The 22,498-nt window shown below is 39.0% G+C and overlaps 1 protein-coding gene across 2 annotated transcripts in view; it reads right to left on the bottom strand.

The window, feature by feature from the left end:
* PTPRR (protein tyrosine phosphatase receptor type R) overlaps positions 1–22,498 on the bottom strand; it is a 235,446-nt gene that overhangs the window by 117,394 nt on the left and 95,554 nt on the right. The window contains exon 1 of one of the 2 annotated variants that reach the window (XM_032854800.1): positions 3,482–3,747. The exons of the other annotated variant lie outside the window; for it this stretch is intronic. The gene's annotated coding sequence lies outside the window, so the exon portion shown is untranslated. Of the gene's footprint in view, positions 1–3,481; positions 3,748–22,498 lie in introns of those variants that run through there. 2 annotated transcript variants of the gene reach the window in all.

Genomic DNA, 22,498 nt, shown 5'->3' with positions numbered 1-22,498 from the left:
AATATTTATGGATGAAATAGAAGAAAACAGAGGTTTAATACAAAGTTCCTTAGAGACCGGGGAAAATCACGATTTAACCACAGATATTATCCTGGGTACAGTAAACAAACATAATAGCAAGTTACTTGCTTTCAACAGAATTTTCAAGTCTCATTGTTACATGTCCAAGTCAACAGAAATTTCCACATTCATCTCCCCTGATTATGTTTTCTATCTTGCATCAAACGCTACTTCTCCATTATTCTCATTCTTGTGTGCTGGTTCAGTGCCCCCCCCCCCCCCCCCCCCCCCCCCCCCCCCCGCCCCACGTAGTGTTTCTTCCCCTCCCTTCCTTCCCCATTTCTCATGCTGGAGACAGAACACAGAAGCCAAAAAGCTTGAGTACTTGAGTCGAAAATGGCTGGAATCGGGGCCAGGCAGAAACCCTGTATGGACAAAAGCCCGGCGCTCAGGCGCAGGATGCCTGAAAAACGAGGTCAGACAAATTCAGGTTTGCACATCCCGCCCCGCCATGGGGACAAAACTGTAATCACAGCCATGACCGCAGCGCTCCTGCCGCTTTTCCAGAAGGACAGAGGAGACATCCGGCCACTCTCTCCAGTAAGGACCGAGACCAAACTTCTAAGTAGCATTTAGGGACGCTGCGAAATAGATGTGCAAGGGTGAAATAATAATCCACCAAGCTGTTTGTTCGCTAGTTAGCAACTGATAATGTCCCAAGCCATCCGACATATAAATGTTACTTTAAAAAAAGGAAGAAATCAGCAATCCTCACAGGCCACCGTGGGTGCTTTATTCCCAATGTGGGTAAAATAGGGAGATGGCTCCCTCTGATTCTTACACACTTATATTCAACCAACAGGAATATATTCTTTGGGGACTCTCGAGTTTTCCCACGAAGGCGCTGGAGCAGGGAAACCCCATGGGCTCTGAAGTGTCGATCTGATCGCAAGGGTGGTTTGGAGGCTAATGACCACGGAAGGGTGCTATAAATTGTCTTTTATTTCCATTCCCCCCACGCAGTGGTTTGTGTTTCACTTCAATGGCTACAATAGGATTCTGTGTTTTGCTCTTCTGGTGAACTACAGAATTCTCCAAGAAACATGGTAAAATGAAATGTTTACGGGCATGTGTTTTTGAGATGCAAATAGGAACTCTATGATTTAGTGTCCTTTCAACTTTTATTCTCAGTAATCTTGATACTTCTGTCACAGTGGGAATTAACAATTTTCTGCATAACTAAAGATGAATAAAGACAGAACATGGGATATATTTTAGTCAATGTTCTCGTGGCTTTTTCATCTGCAGGAAGAGATGGCAAAATAATAAAAAGCATACAATTTTCCACAATGTGTTATTTTAGTTTTTAGCATCCCGAGAACCATCTCCTTTCTAGAAAAGAAAGATTCTGAGTGAGGCTGTCTGTGGCATAACTTGGAGGCACAGCATGACCTAGCCAATTTCATCAGTCATCTCTTCCTAGCATTTCCTGTAATACTCTTATTTTTCATTTTGTTTTCTTTTTCTTTAAGCATGATTGGAGCCATGCTATTTATTAGGATTGCTATATCTGGTCTAATGATTAAATTGTTAAATAGGATTGCATGGATTGATCAGAAAAACAAAGGAGACTATATATAAGTTATTTCTCCCGCTGCAGCTAAATATAGAAATGGCTAATTTCATACAACACAACCCAGCCTCAATTATCACCTGAGCAATTTTTTTTAAAGATTTTATTTATTTATTTGACAGTCAGAGATCACAAGTAGGCAGAGAGGCAGGCAGAGAGAGAGGGGGAAGCAGGCTCCCCGCTGAGCAGAGAGCCCAACTCGGGGCTAGATCCCGGGACCCTGGGACCACGACCTGAGCCAAAGGCAGAGGCTTTAACCCACTGAGCTACCCAGGTCCCCCTCCATGCTAGCAATTTAAGAAATAACCTTAAGATTGTGGAAGCTGGGGGCACCTGGGTGGCTCAGTGGGTTAAAGCCTCTGCCTTCAGCTCAGGTTATGATCTTGGGGTGCTGGGATCGAGCCCCGCATCAGGCTCTCTGCTCAGCGGGGAGCCTGCTTACCCCTCTCTCTCTGCCTGCCTCTCTGCCTACTTGTGATCTCTGTCAAATAAATAAATAAAATCTTTTTAAAAAAAAGATTGTGGAATCTATCAGGGAAGATATTTAGGTATATAAAATTAAGAAGCCACATTTTATTTAAGGCTTTAAATTCTACTAAATGACAGATTTAAACACATTAGTCTTCCTCACATTACAGTGTACCTATGCACTAGACATTAAAAGAAAAGCCCTAACAACTGTTGTTTCTCTTTGGTCTAAAATCTTGCTTCTAAATCCTAGATTCTGCTTTGAAATTATTGTCAAGCCATCATTTGGCATTATTATCTGCTCATATTTCACACAGGAGACACGCTAAAAAAAAACTGACAACCCTGTATTTCATGGGAAATAGAGACTGACTTCTTGAATCAAATAATATATTTGGGCCATCTTGATGACTGTTTTCTGCAATATTGAATCAGACAGGAAGTTAGACCAATTTTATTAAGATGAATTGAAACACCAGATGCACTACTTTTGACTTTGTTATTCATCACCACAGACCACAGATAAATCAGAATTATCCATAACTTTGTACCAACACCAGAACCACTATATTATTTTTAAACACTCAAACTAAATTCTGAATGCAATGCTTATGTTTTGAAATAGACTTAAGTGAACTAAATATTGTGTGAGGTTTTTTACCCGAAGACAGCACGGTACAGATAAACTCATGAATTCATACATAATTCTTAATGAGAGCCACAATTCTTATGAAGATAGTCAAGCTTTAATAATAAGGTTCTTGGTTTACTGGTGGAAAACAACAAAGCTGAGGTCCCCAGTTGGGAATTAGGCCTGGGAGGTCTCATGTCACTAACTTTCATTCATTGGTCCCCACATCCGATTATAATGGAAGATACTGACTAGTCTTTTAGTGAAGTCTGCATGCAAAGGCAGGGTCCCCAAGATGCAGTTATAATTAAAAAAAATCTAGATTTAGTGACTTAGTCTACTTAACCTTTTTCTCTTTCTAGTGACCATAAATCCAAGCTAGGTCATCTTTTCCCCACCAGTTGAGAACTACATGAACCACAACCAAGAAAATGTCCACTCAATGTCTTTCATATATTTTTCCGTTCTGTCCCAGTGGATATATTTGCATTCCGTTCTCTTTAGGATGGATACAAATTTTATAAGAAACTTCTTATGGTCGTGGTAGGCTCTCTACTATTTAGAGATGTTGAGTAATTGCACGGCATTTTCTTTTCGTTTCCAGCTTTGAGGCTAAGGATATTTCCCTAGCTATCACACAGATTCTCTGCTGACTCACTCCTATACAGCCACACGAACAGATAGAGGCAGAAATCTCAATATTTACCCTCTTAACCTCACACCATTAATGTCACGAAAGAGTCACTTACCTGTTTGGAAACTGACTGGGTGTTGTGATGAGTTCGACTTCCATTTGTGCTCTCTGTGTTCTTTCCTCACCATAGCAAGCTGGACTAATGATCAAGATTTCTAAGCTTGTGTGTTGAGATGAAGCCTCATTTCACCACCTGGAGGTAACTGCCTGGTACTATTTCTAGAGTCATTGCTGATCCCAGGTCTACTGTAGCAGCCTGTGCCCTCCCAAGAGACATCCCAGGTGCTTGCTGTTTCGACAGTTTATTAGAATTGAAATTCATAGGGATTTTTTTTACAGTGATGCACAAAACTCTAAGATGAGAACTTTGTGGATGATAGACAAGGTGTGTTGCATGAAGGATTCTCATTCTTTTCTGTCTTTTAAAAATGAGATGTTTACAAGGTGTTTTCATGAGAAAGTTTTTCTACAAGTCTGCTATTTCCTCCAAAATTTTCCTCCTCTGTGGTAGGGACTTTATAGATCTCCTTTCAACACTCATCACAACTTGGAAAGCAGGGATTATTATTAATCTTTTTACCAATGGGGAATTTAAAGTGATTTAAGTAAAGCCCAAATAATGAATCTGGCATTCAAATACAGGTTGGTCTGACTATAATTGGTGATTTTTTTTTCCACTTCACCATATGCACACCGTTATGACGTAACACAGAGGAATTTCAAATAAATGGCTGCTGTAATTACTATTAGTAATGAAATATTTGGTCTGAAAAATGGGAGGAAGTAAAGATAATTAAGACATGATCTCTGTCTTTAAGCAGCTATCAGTCTGTTAGAATAAGGGTATTTGAAATGTTGTAGGGATTTCATGAACTATGGCCTCAAGATACATGGCATAGCTAGCAGGGTTGTAATAAAACTTAATCATTTATACATTACTGATGGCATGGTAAATTGATTTTTAAAGAATAGCCCAACGTCAAGAGTCTTAAAAAATGTTCATGATCTTTGATCTAGTAATCCCCCCATGCATATTTATCTTAAGGAAGTGGTTTCAATGAATTAAAAATAAATAGACACAATTTCTTTGAAACATTACATAAAAAGTCAGGAGCCGCTTAAATGAACATCAGTGCCAAGTGGGTAAGTTCGTTATGGTGCATCAACAGGAGGTGAGTTGTATAATTCTCTCCCCGCTTCCTGCATCCTTAGTCGACCCTCTCTAGTGGGTCTTTCTAATCTGCCTTCAAATGTGCTGCAATATTTCTCATATTACAGGCCAAACAAACCAGAAGATCTCTTTGGCTGGCCATCATCCCTTTTCCTCACTCTCCTCTCAAAGGCCTCAAGAGTTGTCGTATTCGTTGTTTCCAGTTCCTCAGTTCCACCTGCCATTCTCTCTGTATCAGCTCCTGTTACGCTAAACCGTCATCGCTACGTCCGGGGGTCAAGTCTCAGTCTTCGTGCTCCACCTCTCAGCAGCCTTTGCCATAAACGACTCCTTCTCTCTCCCTTGAGACTTTCCTTACCAGGCTTCCTTTCCAGGAGGCCACATCTTCTGTTTTGCCTCTCGTTCGGCAGTCGCTCCTTTCCCAATCTTCCTGACTTCCCTACATTGAAGGGTTATGCGCTCAGTTTTTCATCCCTTTCTTTTTCCTAAACTGCAGTCTCAAATTAATTTGGACCTCACTCTCAGAGGACTTGTCTATCCAGTTGCGTACTTGACATACCCACTTGGATGATGGGAGCATAAACCCTGACTGTTGTTCTTTGTTTTTGCTTTTTTTATTTTTATTTTTATTTTAAATTTTATTTATTTATTTGACAGACCGAGATCGCAAGTAGGCGAGAGGCAGGCAGAGAGAGAGGAAGAAGCTGGCTCCCTTCTGAGCAGAGAGCCTGATGCAGGGCTCAATCCCAGGGCCCTGGGATCATGACCTGAGCGGAAGGCAGAGGCTTTAACCCACTGAGCCACCCAGGCGCCCCTGTTTTTGTTTTTGTTTTTGTAATACGTGAGCTTTGATTGCCAATGCATCCATTTCAAAAAGGCTCCCACTTCAAGGAGGCAAACTCCAAAAAACACATTGCCAGCCACGCCACTAGAAAAAGAACAGGGCTGCCTCCCCTTTACTGAGACTCCTTTGTCGGAGAGATCTTGGGTTGATTTCAACCATTGACCATCTGGGCCACTTGCTTTTTCTCTTCCCATTCGTAAGTTTTAAATTTATCAATAAAGAGTAAGTCATGGAACCCGGGGCCACCACCTTACTCCTACCCACAAAGGCAGAACTCTAGGACCACGCTCTTTTTTTCTCTCCCCATAAGCTTGCTGTGTGGTCCCAGGTGTGCTGTACAATTTCCAGGTCCTATAAATAATAAATTTTTATTTTTTCAAACTTTCCTGATGGTTGTCACTGTAGGGCATCTTGCAATCATAATAAGGATCACAAGGGCCAGTTCAACCACAACCTTGATTATTGACAGACTAATACCAGCACAGTGACTAACTGGACCTTTTCTACACTGAACTCATGATTCCTACCCTACCTCCACCACAGATCTGTTCCTTCTCTAATTTTCTTCCTCTCCGTAACTAACAACTTCAATCTTCTGTGTGCTTGGGTTAAAAAACCAGGCATCATTTCTGCCTCCTTTCTTTCTCCCATGACCCACAACAGCTGGCAAATCCAATCAGCTCTACCTTTGAACAATATTCAGAAGACCATTTCTCATGACCTCCAACATTACCACCCTAACTCCCATCACTTGCACTTGTGTTAAGACAATAGCCTTCTAACTGGGCTCTTTGCTTTCACTTGACCCTCTGTAGTTTATCTTCTGCACAAAGCCAGACTAATTTTTTAAGCCATAAATTAGATCATGTCAGTACTTTCCTAGAAAACCCTCCAAAGGCCCCACTTGATCTCCCTAACAGCATCCTCTCTTCATCACTTCCCCCCATTCCAGCCTCCGTCTTCCACCTTTCCCCCTCTCATTTCACTCCTTCCATTCTGGTCTCCTTGCTGCTTTTCAAACACAGCAAGCTCCCTGTGACCTTAGGGCCTTTGTATGTACAATCTAACTGTTAGGAACACTCTCCCTGAGATATATGCAGGGCTCACACTCTCATTTCACTCAGGTCTCTCCTCGAACACTACCTTTTCAGAGATGTCTTCCTTAACCAGACGGTTTTAAAATATCACCTTTCCTGTCGTTGTCTGCCTCCTGACCCTACTTTCTTTGTTTTTCCTCAGCACTTTCCCTCATAGATGTACAATATTCTCTCCTTATTAGAAGGCAGTATTTAAGAAAGCAGGGATGCTGGCTGTTTTGCTTCCTGATGATTCACAGAATCTAGACAATGCCTGGCTTACATTAGAAGCTCAATAATATCTTTTGAAAGAATACAAGACTAAAACAAGTGCATAATATTCAGTGAAATAAGCATAATGCCAAGTTGTATACTTTATAACTTTATAAATATGTTAAAATCTGTAAAGGGATACAAAGACATTAAAATGATGGTGAGCAATGGTATTTGAATAAGATGTTACATTGTTGGATTCCAAGATTTTGAAAATTTAAAATCACCATGTGTTTCTGGGAAATGGTATCAGTTGACAGTTACAAAGAATGCAGTTGTGCTTTTTTTTTGAGAAATGACTAGGTTCAACCACCTATTTCAGAGAAAAGTAACCATAGTGATTTCAGAGTTGATACCACTCACGGACATTTGAACATTCTCTCCCATATAGCACACCAGTTAAGTGCAGCAATTTGGAGTCAGTCTAGATCTGAAGACTAGTTATTCCACTTAATAGCTAGATGACATTGGGCTAGTTATTTAATCACTATCAAGGTCAGTATTTTTTTAAGACTTTTTTTTTTTTTTTTTTAAGAGCAGTTCTAGGTTCTCAGAAAAATTGAGTAGAAGGTGTAGAGGTTTCCTATATGCCTCCTGCCTCCACACAGGCTAATCTACACCATTATCAACATCCTCCACTGGGCCAGTATACTTGTTACAATTGATGAAACTATATGGACACGTCTTAATCACCTAACTTCATAGTGTACATGAGGGTTCACTTTTGGTGTTGCCCATTCTATAGGTTTGGGCAAATGTATAATAAGATATTTTCACTGCTCTGAAAATCCTCTGTGCTTCATCCATTCATCCCTTCCTTTTCCCTAAACCCTCGGCCATCACTGATCTTTTTACTGTCTCTATAGTTTTGCCTTTTCCAGAATGCCATATAGTTGCAATCATAGGGTATGTAGTCTTCTCCAATTGGCTTCTTTCACTTGGTAGTAATAATTTAAGTTTCCTCCATGTCTTTTCATGGCTTTTTCTCATTTCTTTTTAGCCCTGAATAATATTCCATTGTCTGGAATTACCACAACTTATTTATTTATCTGTTCCCCTACTAAAAGGATATCTACATTGCTTCCAAGTTTGGGCAGTTATGAATAAAGCTGCTATAAACACCAATGTGTAGGTTTTTGTGTGCAAGGTCATTTTTTGGTACCTTCCTTGGAGGGTTGTTGTGGGGTTTGAGATAGAGCTTCTAAAATTCTTAGCACATTGCCTGGAATATAGTATGCACCCAATAAATGTCAAGACGCATTTTTTTTTTTTTTTATTACTAGCCTGGCCAGATAGTTTTTCCCTATTTCACAGGTAAGGAGACTGAAATCCAAAAACCTTAAAGGACAACAAATAAGTAGCAAAATCAGAGCTCATAACCAGGCCTTCTTATTCTAGTATATGTGCTGCTGAAGCGAGCACCAGGCCTTCTTATTCTAAATCCAATTGTCCTTTTAAGTCATGTGGCCATTCTTCAGAAGGCAAGCAAAGACTAGACTCACTCTGCTTAGTATGGAAAATGCTGCTTTGTCTCTTGGTGAACTTTGCTGTCATTTTATCTAAATTACGAATTTACACCAAATTTTATACATATAGCAACTCATAATTACATTTCTTTACTAATGAACTATTTATCAATGTTTAAAGGGATGAAGAAGATGAGGATGGCTAGTTTAATCAGATATATTGTCTCTAGATCACCTCATAAGTACTAGATGAAAATTCTGGAATCAAACATGGAATTTTAGGAATCTGCATGTAACCACATTATTGAATAACCTTTTGTAAAGGTGTCTGTTGAGAAACTTAAGATGCCGAAAATATAGAAGTAACATGAGAATGACCATGGCTTGAAATAACGGTGTGTCCACCTGTAGATTCAGGAAATCTGGCATAACTAGAACACCTATGACCTAGAAATAACTATGTGCCTGTTTCCATGAGAGACTAAGAGCTCCTTGGAAAGAAAACTGTGCAAGGGAAATGGAAGATTAGGTCTCAAACGAGGGATTTAACGACAATGGACTCAATGAAATGAAAGAGGAGGTCTAAACTCATACCAGAACTCTGGAAAAGTTGAGTCCAAAACAAAACAAATCAAAACAAAACATTATTTTGGGCACAGGCACCACCAAGGACCACACAGGAAGGGTGGAAGGAGGTCAGGAAAGGGATTCCCTTTCTTTGGCGATGTACAGAGCAGAGCTTCAGCCCACAGAGGGCTCAGTCAGCTAATCAGTGAGCCCAGGGCCTCAATGAGGCGACTAGGCCGCGGTGTCCTCGGTGCATGTACCAATGAATGGCACCAGCATCAGTGCTGGAAGCTTCCTAGGGACACAGGCAGGTATCAGCATGACCGACAGCTATGGCAACTTCAAGACCCAGGAGACCCCAGAAGAGGTGACTCCAGGGAGCAAGGACAGAAGACTTTTCTCTCCTGTATGTCTTGCAAATCAAAAAGAACTGTGCATATGAGAAAGCCAACATCTTCTAGGGATTCTCAGCAATGATCAGGGTGGGAAAATTGAAGAAGGCTTAAGATCTGGTTACTAGTTGGTGCCGGTATATGGGGAGGCGGGCAGCAGGGAGACTGCCAGTAATCTCTGTTACAATGAAGTCTTATGACCACACTGGTATGGCTAGGGCAATATGGTGTTTTTTTTTAAAATTTAGGGCCACCACATACTCCAGTATGCTATTCTCTTTGTCACTTTTCTTTTCTTTTCTTTTCAGATTTTATTTATTTATTTGACAGACAGAGATCACAAGCAGGCAGAGAGGCAGGCAGAGAGAGGGGGGAGGCAGGCTCCCCGCTGAGCAGAGAGCCCAATTCAGGGCTCGATCCCAGGACCCTGGGATCATGACCTGAGCCGAAGGCAGAGGCTTCAACCCACTGAGCCACCCAGGTGCCCCACTTTGTCACTTTTCAATTGCTTTACTCTTTGTCATCACTCAGGTCTCAGTTTAAATGACCCTTCCATGGGGGTTCTTTTATGACACATGCCCCATTTCTGATTTAAATTTAATTAAATTTCTTATCTCCTAAGCTGAAATTCACTCTAAAGATGGTGACTATTCGTATCACTCAGAATCTCAAGAAAGTTCAAATAAATAATCAAAATGTTGGGATAGCTTCACAACAGAAATAATAAGAACTGAGATCAATCTTTAATAATTTCCTAACAAGCTACAAATAAAAATTTCACAGTAAGTCCAGAATGAAATAACAGAAAATTTCATTCACTGAATGTGTGAGAATAAATTCACATTTGTTATTAACTCATCAGAATTCTATGGAGTATATTACTTTTCAATTTTGAATTACCATATAATAAAAATAAAAGCATTCATTATTCATATAACCATTACAGTGTATATATCATTTCTATTTGTATTACATTAACCTAGAGAAATATATGAGAACCACAAAATTTATTACTCCCTTGACTCCAAATGCAATGATCAAGTTTCATTATTTATTAACATCTGTAGAATCATTCCTGAAGGAAAAAGAAAAAAAATCTTACGTATTCCTGGTAGGCAGAAGTATTTTATTTATTTATTTATTTATTTTTAAAGATTCTATTTATTTATTTGACAGACAGAGAGCACAAGTAGGCACAGCAGCAGGCAGAGAGAGAGGGGGAAGTAGGCTCCCTGCTCAGCAAAGAGCCCGATGCGGGGTTCGATCTCAGGACCCTGAGATCATGACCTGGGCCAAAGGCAGAGACTTAACCCACTGAGCCACCCACGCACCCCAGGCAAAAGTATTTTTTTGATATGCTTTCTTTACAGTATTCAATTTTTGAGTACTGAAGACTGTCATATACTTTGAGGAAGACAATTGCTAAGTAACAAATCTTAAAAAATATATTATTGAGTCCTCTATGCTCAAAATGCATTTATTAGATATTTATTTATTTATTTATTTATATTTGAGAGAGAGTATGAGAGATGGGGAGGAACAGAAGGAGAGGGACAAGCAGACTCCGTGCTGAGCATAGAGCCTGATGTAGGGCTCTATCCCGTGACCCTGAGATCATGACCTGAGCTGAAATCAAGCGTCTGATGCTTAACTGACTGAGCCACCCAGGTGCTCCAAAATGCATTTATAAGATACTTAATAACAGATAATCTATCTTTCCATTTCATCTAAACATCCTAAGGTAGGCACAAAAAAGTGAGTTTATGTGAATCTCACCAGAGTATACAGGCATTTTTTACATTACCCCTTTCCTAACCTTGTAAACACCGACAGTGAATTAGATCTTACCAAGTGCCAATATGCATCTTTAAAGTCAAATAGATGATTGATTTGTAAATAGGGGTTTTGGTTTATTATAATCAATAATTTTATTAGCTCTGAATCATGAAAACTAAGGAAAATTATATGCATATCAATAAATTATTAGATTCCTGCTATGAATCTGAAAAAGAATTACCAAGATAAAAAACAGCATTTGAGAATTTACATTGTTAGGTGATCATAGAAACCACCAAATAAACTAAAAACTAAATTAAATGCCACATAGACTCTGTCTTCACATTTAAAAAAAATCAAGCATGATTTAAAAAAAAATGTAACTAAGTTGTCTGATCAGGATCACAGAGAATGCATTATAAAATAAGCATTAACTACTCAAGGAGTATGAGTAAGTCATGTCCCTCTCTTTGCTCTTCACTCTTTCCTTGGGCCTGCTGCTTGTTTGTTTCCATAGCTTGCAATGGAGGTTTACTTGATTCACTCAGCAAATATTTACTGAACTTCTAATATAAGCCAAATACTGTATACACTGGGCATACAATGGTTATGAAGTCACCATCTCTGCCCTTCAGTCCTTTCCTGTTTTATAAAAGGCAAATCTCTCCACTTGTGCTCCCATCCTTTGACACAGTCTCAAGAGTTTTCTTCCTCTTCTGTCTTCCACGTCAAGAGTTCCTTCCTGGGACACCTGGGTGGCTCATTTTGTTGGTTGAGTGTCTGCCTACAGCTCAGGTCATGATCTTAGGGTCCTGGGATTGAGCCCCATATCGTGCTCCCTGCTTAGCAGGGAGCCTGCTTCTCCCTTTCCCACTCCCCCTGCTTTTCTACTCACTCTCTTTCTCTTTCTCTCTTTCTCTGTCAAATAAATAAATAAAGTCTAAAAAAAAAAAAAGGAGCTCCTTCCTCACTACTGGATTATTCCTACAAGTATATAATAAATATGTACAAGCCATCTTGAAAATCGGACCTTCATGGAGTTCCCATCTCTCTCTACCAATGGCCCATGTCTTTGTTCCCCATCTCATGAAATATTTTCAAGCAAATCCTCTATAGTCTCTGCTTAATCCTTATCCCTATTTCACTCTTCAGCCGCTCTCATTTAACACTGACTCAATCTTGTCCAGCTCACCAATGACCTCCAAGTGCCAGGTCCAACAGACACATACATATCCTCACCTCATTCTCAGCAGCTACTTGGCACAGTTGACTATATTTTCCTTCCTGAAACTTTCTACTCTTAGCTTCTGTGGCATCATATTATCCCAGATTTTCTCCAGCTTCTGTGATGCTCCTTCTCACTTCCATTGCTGACTCTTCTTTGGTCCATCTTCTAAATGCTGGTGGGATTTAGGGCCTCTTCCTAGACATTTTCTATTTTTAATCTATCTCTAAGGAAATATTTATTAAGTACCAGACTTTACACATTCTTTGTAGGCTGATACTTCTCAAATGTCTACCTCCAGCCAGTCTTTCCCCTGAGTCCCATGACTCATGAGTCTAAGTGCTACCTGATATCTCCAAGGGGATGTCTAAAAGGAATCTCAAATTTAATATGTCCAAACTTGAGATTCTGATTGTTCTTAAATCTTTATTCTTCTGTTTCTCATTTTAGTAAATTGAACTACAAATCATTCGATTGCAAAAGATAACAACCTGAGAAGCACTTGTGAATCCTTCCTCCCCTTCATTTACCCTCATCTACCAGCTTACTGCCTATCAGAGGTGCAGAGGAAACACGATGGCCACACTGGAATGTGCTGCTTCACTGAACAACTGAAGACTGAACACACGTGCACACACATGTGTGGGGGACATGGCACACACGATGGTTTGGCTGTTTTGCCTAAACCTAGCAGAGAGGAGTCAGGACAGAACAGCTGGGTGTATGATCTAGACCCTGCCTACCTCTCCTATTGGTCTGAACCATTTATTCCCCTTGCCCCTTACATTTCAGACATGCTGTTCTCCTTTCTGGGCTGTGGTGGTAGAGCTTGATAGTGAAATCCCGGAGCACTTACGGAATGAGATACCGTTATCAGAGAGAGACAGGAGACCAATTGACACCCCTGACCATGGGAAGGGCAGAAAGGGATGGGGCTAAGGGGATGAAAAAGGAAAAAACATAAAATTTTATAACAATTAATCATAAAAGCTAATGCTTAGGTAGCACTCACTGTACTTCCATCACTCTTAAGAGCTTACCCTTAATACATTGACCTGATTAATTTTTGCGAAGAACTCATGAGATACATAAATTATTATCCCCATTTACTAATGAGAAAACTGAGGCTCAAAAATATTAATGACTTTTTCAGGATCACATATCTATTAAAGATGAACAGTATGCTCCTACACACACACACACACACTCACACACACAGGATTCATTAACATGGAGAAGATCATATTTAAATCAGTTTGAAAAGAACTACTGTGGCAACTATATGTGGCAATGAGAGTTGAATGAAAACATAATAATGTAATATACATCATAAAATATAAAAATTCAGGTTATGATCCTGGATTTCTCACTAATTTTGTTTGAGTTGGGCCCTTACACCCCTGGAATACATTTTTCTTAGCTCCAAATGGACAGAGTTGGATTCTACAATTTTAAGACCCATAGTGATAGTTAATTTTATGTGTCAATTTGATTGGGCCACGAGTTGTCCAGATATTTGATTGAACAATATTCTGGATGTGTCTGTGATTGTGTTTCTGGATGAAATTAGCATTTGAATTGGTTGACAGAGTAAAGCAGACTGTCTTCCCGACGTGGGTGGGCCTTATCCAACAACCTGTTGAAAGTCTGAGTAGAACACAAAGGCTATGGAAGAAAGAATTTGCTGTCTCTGCTTATCTATCTTCAAAAGCTCTCCTGCTTTAGGACTTGGACTTGGGCTGGAACTTAACACCTATTGGTTCTCCTGGTTCTCAGGCCATTGCACTTATACTGGAACCATATTATTAGTTTTTCTGGATCTCCAGCTCACCCATCACAGATCTTGGAATTTCCTAGTCATCATAACTATGTGAGTCAATTCCTCATAATAAAAAAATATATATATATACACACATATATGTAAAATGAATAATATATAATGAAATATATATAATATATATTATATATAATAAATAAGATATATAAAATATATATAATAAAAATATATATATTTATTCCCTAATGGTTCTGTTTCTCTAGAGTATTCAGATTAATACACCCATTTAATTATACTGACAATCTATAAGAGGTTTTTCAAATATATTATGATTGAATTCTTCTTTCTCCCGCATGCTGCTTGTATTTGTAGAAAGTTTCAGTTTCCATCCTGTAGTTGTAAGGGTAAAAGCAGATGGTGTGAGGGTGTGGCAGAGTAGATTGTGGTTACCAAATTGAGAGAATATTTATTGGAAATCTGTAAGAATCAGTTTGTCTTTTGCCTACATTGTTGAATAGAATGTTTGTACTACCAAAATAGTTGTTACCCTCTACTTTAGCTCCTTTGTCTGACAGCGAAGAAAAAGTATTAGGTTAAATGGAGTTCTCACTGAAAAGAAATAAGTGATGATACTAAAATAATTATCAAATTATTCACAGAATATAAGCAACATCAGCTTTAAAAAGCTGTCTTTGCAAACATAATTTGTTAAATTAATATGACTTTATAAAAAGTAATATATTCACAAATGTCCCTTCATGTTTCATAAAATACTGTTTTATTTAGTCCATTAGGCAATGATGAGCAAATCATATTGGGAAGAGCTGTGTAGAAGAAGTCATATTTTGTGAGAATTTAATCAGTAGTAATTATGGGGACTAAGTATAGATACAACAGTTAAAATGGCCTTTCATATTAATGGCAATGATGGGGCAGTAAATTTGCAATTAGTTCCAAATGCTCTGTTATACTTTTTGCAAACACCTGTTAGAAATTAAGAAAAAAAGACATGTTAATGGTGGGATCTTAGAGACTTGTTTTATCTCTCTCAGTTTACAGCAGTATTTACCAACCCAAAGGAAGGCAGCTTTCGATGTAAGGTCATATAACTATTGGAGGACCTGAGGCTAGACCCAGGTTTTCAGATTTCCATGGCAGGCATCTTTGCTTGCAATATTTATAAGTAGTGTCTACATTTTGAGATCCGGCATTCAATATATGATTCTGTGAGAACATAAATAAGTAACTGCTTTCAGTGTTGAGTAAAATTTTTCTTAATATAGTACTTTGGAAATTTCTTACTTCAAAAAAGAATTAGGCCTGAAATGCAATATGAATGTAACTTTTGGTCTACACATGTCAGAATGACCTACTCCAACTCATGAGAATGAATGAGTGGATGGATTATTGCCATGTAGATTTGCTTTATATTACAAGTCTATATGGTATACAAGCCTAATTTAATAAGGCTAAGTTGTTTGTCTTCAAAACCAAAATTTAGAAATAATATCTATCATATTTTATCAAAGTAATTTTTTGATTTGGGGTCATGCTGTATCAAAACATGTCAAGTCTTGTTACTGAAGCATTTGCTGTCTGCCTATATGCCAATGGTCATATTAAGTTGCTGTATTGTCCCTAGAATCCCTATAACATTCCTGCAGATTTCATCAGATCAACCCCTCTTCACAGTCAATGGCATCCCAGGGGCCTATTCTGGGCATGGAGAGTTAGCGGCTTCCAATCACAGAGATATGAATTGTGGGGCAATAACCAAAAGAAACATCTTTGGAAGTTGCCAGGTCAATCACAAGTTCAAATATGCCCAACTGGACACTAAATTTAAATGGAAACATCGAGAAGGAGCAATATGTGAATTCAAGTATATAGAGACCAACACTCACCTTACAAACAGGGAAGCTTGAAGCTTGTGGTAAGCAGACTTACAGAAGATGTACAGGGCCATTGGATAGGAATTTTTTATACAGTTCCTATGGACTCTAATGTGGGAATTCTGGGGTCACACCAAGAAGACAATGTCCATAAAGAAATAGAATGAGATCAGGCAGAAGCAAAGTAAGGAAAAGAAAGTGTCCGAGTAAAGAGAGATTTTTCTGTCATTCTCTATCACTTATCAGGTAAGGCCCTATTTAGCCAGAGCGATTTCATCTCGGTTGAACAGCCATTTTGTTGTTTATGCAGTAAAACTTAAACTGACACTGCCCCCCGCCCCAGGGGACATACTTAAAAGCAAGTCCAGGAAACTAGTAAAATGTGGTTGACCAGTCCCAGGCAACAGAGCCCCAATACAAGGGCGGGTCAGGCCAGGTAGAGACATCCAATCAGTGGAGCGCGTGTACTGTCTCCTAGCTACCAAGGAGTGTGGGCCCCGCCTTTTGGGCGCCAATGCTGACCAAGGTGATAGGCTAGTTCAAATATCTACTATAGGGTAAATTGTAATCCAATTGGCCACCCGTGTGTGACCTAGCATGACTATACAACTTTCTCTGTGTGTTACAATCTCATTGGCCACCTGTGTGTGGCGAGGCTCAACCACATGGCCCTTGCCCTTTAAAAGTTAGTCTGTAAGGCAGGGACGGGTCGCCCTCTCTGTAAGAGGCGGCCCGACCAGTCGGTTTGATTCTCTATGTTTGGCATGAAATAAAGCTTTGCTTGACCTTCACTTTGTATCAGTCTCGATCTTTTGATCACGGACCTATCAATCAGAAAACAGAACAGTTTTGTTTTTTTTTTTTTTACTTTCTAAGTGTAATTAGGTCATTTCTATATAGTAATAAACATTATAGAATTGACAAGCATTCTAGAGAACTGTTTGTCATTCATAACCTCTTCCTGTCTGCTGCTAAAATGCGCGTGTGTGTGCGTGCGTGTGTGTGTGTGTGTGTGTATGTGTGTGTACGTACTCCAAATTTGGGTTTCTTATGCTCCTTATTGTTAGGTTGATTGGGGCTATTTTGTTTTAACATTTGAAAATCCCTGAGGCCAGACATTTACATCAGAAGTAAATTTACCTACACTTCATAGCAATGCTATAGGAACATCCACTGGACTCTTTACAATTGAATAAAGGTTTACCAAAGGTCACACAAGAATTTAGCAGACATGGGATTGGAACCAGTCTGCTTCTAGGTTTCTCATTTCCACCACTCCACCCACTGACTTCACATCCAAAAACAGACTGTCGACAGTTCTGATGAGTGTGTAAATGCGCTGAGAACCACAGGCCATTACACTGGTGCTTGTGAAAACTGAACTTTTAAGAGGATGGCTTTTATAAAAAGAAATCTTTATTTTTTTCCAGCTGTCGTGAAAATTTCAAAAGATAATATAGAAAAAATAAAGATCATTCATATTTTCACTAAAAGATAGCAGCTAATATTCTATATCTCTCCCCAGGCTTATTTTCTCACATGCAAACAAGATACTGTGTGTTCTTTTTATTATTATTGCTTTTAAAAGAAATGGGCTTATTCAAGCCCCATGTTGGGCATGGAGCCTACTTAAAAGAAATGGGCTTATATTCTCTATGATGTTATCCTTTTGTTTTCACTTAATCTGTGATGCCATTTTTTTTTCAGTTAAAATGTGGGTTTAGCTCAGAAAAATATTTAACATTTTTTAAAACTAATTTTCATCAACGGACTTTTATGTTGTTTCCATTTTATCCTGTAACATTCTTTGTGTATTCTTGTGTTGCTTTCTTAGATTTATAGAATTATTGGTCGAAATCCATGATTTTTTTTTTTTTAAGATTTTATTTATTTATTTATTTTGAGAGACAGATAGAGGACGCTAGTGGTGGTGGGGGAGGGGAGGTGAAGAGAGGTAGTGATAGGAAGAGGAAAAGAATCCCAAGCAGACTCCATGCTCAGCATGGGGCCCTACCTGAGTTTCAGTTTCAGGATCCTGAGATCATGGCCCTGAGATCGTGACCCTGAGATCATGACCTGAGCCAAAAACCAAGAGTTGACACTTGAGAGACTGAGCCACCCAAGTGCCGGGAAAATCCATGATTTTTTGAGGGACTTTTGATAATTTTGCCATACTACCAGGGAGGTTGTAAATTGTGCATTTCCACTGGCAGTTTATTTGTGTAGAGCTGGCTGCCTTTTAATAGGACTAATGCTTTTCTGTATTTAAGACAAGCCTATTCATTTAAAATATTTGTTACTATCCCGTATCATTGGTTGTTCTTATTTCTAGAGCCATGAAACACTGAAATCAATCAATTTATTCATTCATTCATTAATTTTCAAATATTTATTGTGCACATAGCAAGTTTTAAATGTGAAAGATGAACATATATATGAGATAGAGTATTCACCCTCAGCAATTACAAACAGCATCAACTAATATGGGACACTAGCTTAAAGAATCATGAACTATCTCATTTAATCCTCACAACAACCAAACCAAACAGGGTGGGTAGCATTATTGTCCCTACTGCACAGATGAGGAAACTGAGGTATATTGCTGAAAATCACACAGTTTATGAGTGGTAGAGTAGAGATTTAAATTCTGGCCATTTAACACCGTGCTCTTAACCACTATGTTACAATGTCTAAAAGATATACATAAATAGATCTAATATTAGAAAAAAATATGTGGTAAGATAGTGTATGTGGGTCCTGACCAGAAACAGAATATGGCAGGTAATTTTGCCAAAGCAAAAAATTCTTGACATGGTAATAGACCCTCAACTACCAATATGGTCTCTCCCTTGGCCAAGTGGTATAAAAGGCATTGAACCTGTAATTCTGGCCTCTTCAGGTATGATAGATTTCTTCCCCTTACAGGCCTGAGATGACCAACCTCATGACCTCAGAAGGGATCAAAGAGATGCAAGAGAGCTCTGCCCCCCTCACTTGCCTCTTAATCCTGTGTACATCCCTGGTACTGCTTGCTTGCCTAATTGGGAGTCATCTGAAAGGAAAACAACCTTGAACTGAGTCTGAGTCATCATTCTTTCCAATCTTTGAATCTGGACTGGGAGTCTGGATCTGTCCTAGGGCATGCTTTCCACTGACACCATCATCGATAAAATACTCTACTAGTTCAAAAGAGAGTTAAGGTGATCAGTGATGATTCCACTACATCTCTTGGGATGGGCCTTGATGGGTAGAACTTCAGTGTGGAAAGGGATGGGGAGAACTTTTCAGTAGAATCCGTAGTGGGAGGCACTGTATGGGTATAGAAAGAAGATGTTGTATTGGAGGGTGATAAGAAATCCAGTTTGACCATAGGTTTTGGCAAGGTAGGTCTGAATTACCAAAAGCCTTGATTGCCAGGCTATGACGTTTTATTTTGATTTTGCAGGTTCTGGGAAACCACTAAAAGTTAAACTACTTAGCTCAGCAATAAAAGTTCTGTACAAATGAATCTCAAAGTCTCTTTGTCAATTCCTGGTGCACAACTTCCCAGACTCATTTATATATTCCTTTAGATCCAGACCTACAATACTGCCATTTGTTCCCTCCCCACGCATGCCATGCCATTTGACACTCCCATGCCTTTCCTTTGCTTATTCTTTTCTGAATTGTTTTGCAGCCCCCAACTTTTTATCAAATCTAACATATCTTAAAAGCCCTGGCCTAAGTGCTCCTTCCATGATATCCTAATCCCAAATCAGATATTTCTCTTTCCTTTCCTACAGCTGATTTCTTTCTGCCTTATTTATGTGGTCTATGTGGAGATATTATTTGGAGGTTGACCCAACAGCAAGTCCCAAGTACTTTCCTTCTCCTTTGTCACTTCCAATGGAGGGGTTGGAAAAACAAAGTACTCATTTCTACAACCTTCTTTCCAGCTAACTGTGGTCACATGGCACAGATCAACAGGTATGCAGGGCACTTAATAGGGAAACTTTTATCTCCTTACAGAAGAGACAGGCACTAGAGGGCAGCTGTCTGCCTCTTCCTCCTGCTTTGAACATTGATGTGATGCTCAGAGATGTGGCAGCCACCTTGCAGTCATGAGGCAGAAAGCACAAGGACAGAAGCACAGGCCAAAGATGGCAAAGTGAGGAGATGGGACATTATTGAACTATTGCATCTGACCAGAACTGCTTATATACAGACTTCTTATAGGTGAGAAATTAACATAATTTATTGCATGAGCCTCTGTGAATTGAATTTGTGTTTCTTGCTGCTGAATGCATTCCTAATGGATACAACCCACCTGCCCATCTTTACTATCAGAGTATAAGTTCTTGGTTCAATATATTTTAAATTCCTTGATGAAAAGTTTCAAATATCTTTGTCTTTGCATTTACTTTTTTTGCCCTAACCATTAGTACAGACCCTCAGTAAGTGTTGAATTGGTTGAATACAGTTTCCTCTATCAACGTGATCAATTTAAGAGCGAAAGGGAAAAACTAAATATAATAGCTAAATAAACACTACTTAAGATCTTCTATGAAACCCTGTTTAGAACTTAGATATAATTTCCACCTTATTTAGATGAACTTTGGAGTGGAAGGCATATTAGTACTTTGTTTTTGTAAGATATCATGCAAGGAAAAGATAAACAACTAGCAGAAGTCATGTAAATACAGCTGGACCTTTGAGTGATGTCATCGTGTTTCATGGTTTGTACTATTCCCCTATAAATACATCCAGGTAAGCATCTGCTATGTTCAATAAACTCCCAAGATCCACCCTGAAGTTATTTTCAGTACTTTTGTCCCAATAAAAACTTCATCTAAAGCTAATAACCAGTTGCTGTAGTTGAAGGGAAAGACACAGAACACATGGCATCACTAGAATTTATTTTGTAGAAGTCAATGATCAAATGTCAAGTGGGAGAAGTGCCAAGTATATTTTCTAATGCTGGGTAATGATATTAAAAAATTTAGTCTTTAAGAATGTAGTCATAATATCATTACTTTCACAGAGGTCATTTCCCTTATTTTCTTGGCATGCACAAAAATTTGTGCTAAAAGGTCAGTGTGCATTAACCAATTTGAGAGTGACCATCTAACTTTGTAACAATTGCTTGAGTGTAAATTTCAAAGGATCATTTTCTTTGATATTGAATTAATGCGACAGTCCTCCTCTTAGATATGATAAACATAAAATTTATACCAAAAGCTAATGTTGCCTGGAAATGCTTATGAGAAAACATTTCCCAGATAAATGTGTTTGAAATTCAAGTAGTTTCTCAACTGGAGGAGAATGCTTTGGTGAGGAGCACCCCCCCACCACCACCTAGCATTTTAAATGACAATGAAAATCCCAGTGCCACGCATATTTCTTTTCCCTTAACAAATTAGCATAATTACGTGTCTGTCTTTCACAGGAAGACAAAAGCTCTATGAGCCAATTACCTTTAAGACCCTGTAGGTAAGAAAATCAAACCTAATTGAAATGCACCATGGCAATCCCATGACTGCATATCTTGTCAGCATTAACTAGGATCTAAGGGATTATTCTTCTAAAGGGTAATGCATATTAGTGAATGTGCAATGAAGCATCCAACAAAAAGTCAGTGTCCCCTCTGGTATCACTGTGATTTGTCAGTGACAGCGAGGACAGGGAGATGAAGATTCGCTATAATAAAACTTCCCATCAATAAAAAACACAAGATGAAAAGGATAGCTTCAGCATAGATATTAGATGTTTGCCTTTGATGGGCACCACTGCGGTTTTCAAACCGAGGCAAAAGTGACAAGGAAGGGCTCCGTTCTGCGATAATCATTTCATGGGACATTATTTTGAACTGACAGGTACCTACAAAATATGATATCCTCATTTTCATTTTATTTGGAATTCATTTCAGAAGTTCAGTAAACATGTCCCCGAATGTGAAGTTCTTCAGGCTTGAAAGGCTTTAAAGGCCAATTATAGAGATAGTATTCAGTCTGGCTGATGAAATAAGTTAAAGTATTCATTTTTAAAATAATTCTGCAGATTTTTCGGAGTTGGGGGGGCACTAACCTACAAAATGCTTACAAAGCAAATACAACAGCTGTTCAGTAAGCACTGCCGAGCAAACAAACATCATGAGGTAGAGGCTGGCCTCCATGCAAACACCACAGAAATGTTAGCCTGTTGAACCCGGGCAATGTTGGTCTCCAAGCGACTTTCACTGTACATTTCCGGATAGCTGAAGCAAGTGTAGGCTGTGCTGGATCCTTACAATTATTAGTAGCAATACCAGCATTTGAACCCTTTGTATGCGCTAGTTAACTGAAATTTTCCCACACCCCACTGCAGGTTTCATGACCGTGAGAAAACTGCAGATGAAGAGACAGTAGGTCATTGACTTGCCCAAGGTCAAACAGCTACAAGCCGTGGATACAGAGCCCAACTCTACTGCTAGAGCATTACCCATTACATTGCCTTTAAAGTCAAAATGGATTCCAAAGCAGCAAATAAAGGGAAATTTCAATGGTTTCCTTCAGCACTGACTAATATTCACAGCAAGGTATTCCGATTTTTAAGACATTACTTCATTTTAGCTTTTCAGCTCGCCTGACTCCCCATT

This window comes from Lontra canadensis, unplaced genomic scaffold, assembly GCF_010015895.1.
Source record: "Lontra canadensis isolate GAN:19392208 unplaced genomic scaffold, GSC_riverotter_1.0 scaffold9, whole genome shotgun sequence".
NCBI lineage: Eukaryota > Metazoa > Chordata > Mammalia > Carnivora > Mustelidae > Lontra > Lontra canadensis.
This window is presented reverse-complemented; position numbering and strand designations above follow the sequence as displayed.